We start from the raw sequence: 1,251 nt of genomic DNA, 5'->3' as shown, positions 1-1,251 counted from the left end.
TGTCTCTCTCAAAGAGACTTATTTAACTTGATTTTTCTGGGAAAGATTTCTTCTTCTTCTTAACCATATAAGCCCCAAACTGACCTTAGCTGTCTACATTGTTTTCTCATAGTATATTGAATCAAACTTAAACCACAGTCCTCATCTACAAGGCACTCAAGTAGCTTGGGCACAGCAAATCAAAAAGATTAACTCAAGTTCTCAGGATAAAGACAATTCTCCTCTGTCCCAATGAACCTTATATTCAATTAGGATAAATCTTGTCTCTGAGACTTTTTCGTTTTAGAGGTCAGTCCAAACCTGTGAAATGAATCCACACAGGAAATAAAAAAATCAGAAACTGCTACCTCCTGTTATAAGCCCAAAACATTCTCCTTCGACTTGTCTCTTTTACTATAAACCCTGGTGCAACATGCACATGAACATAAATAAAATAAATAAGCAACCACAGCAAAATGCTCCGCTGCACACTCAGCTGCCTCCAGGAAAAGGAACAAACATACCACATACAATAGATATCAGTCATGGAGCTGAACAGAAGGTGCTGAGATACTGGGGCGGGGGGGTGAAGGACCTGTATAGTATAGAGCACAGTGAAGCAAATCAACCCTGAAAGCACTGTAGTCTCTCAACTTCCATTAGTCTGAGCAGGACCTTGAGGAATCTCAGTACCTCAAAGGATCACACCCTTATATAGCACTGTAAATATATATGATACTTTACAGAGAACAAAATAAGACACAGTTCCTGTCCCTGAAAATGCCACAGTCTCACATAGCCAAGGCCAGACAGAGGACACAGATGGGAGTTTGAAAAGTGCAAATACCAAAGTAGGAAGGACTGCTGGCAAAAGTGGACTTTGAGAAGGGATCCGGAGGAAGAGAGAGCTGGGGTGGCTGTTTGATGAACAAGAAGCAGGAACCTGTTTCAAACATGTTATGTCATGATTTGAATAATTATACCAGTGCAAAGTATATGTTGTGGGTCTTCGCCTTGTTTACACTGGTAAAAAAGGCTGATTATGCTTTTTAAAAATATGTTGTGTGTCCAAGTGTTGAGAGACAATGGGAATGATTCTCCCATCTGGAGAGCTGTGCTTCACAGGACTGGCAGGTGGAAGCTTTGGATGTGTAGAGAAGTTATATTTTTTTCTGGAATGAGGCCCCCGAAAGTTGTCTGTAGACACAACACAACAAACATCCATAGCTGCAGAGTGCTTAAAAAATGGCTGATCACACAAAAATTTAACCC

Source organism: Alligator sinensis, unplaced genomic scaffold, assembly GCF_000455745.1.
Source record: "Alligator sinensis unplaced genomic scaffold, ASM45574v1 scaffold839_1, whole genome shotgun sequence".
Classification (NCBI taxonomy): Eukaryota; Metazoa; Chordata; order Crocodylia; family Alligatoridae; genus Alligator; species Alligator sinensis.
This window is presented reverse-complemented; position numbering follows the sequence as displayed.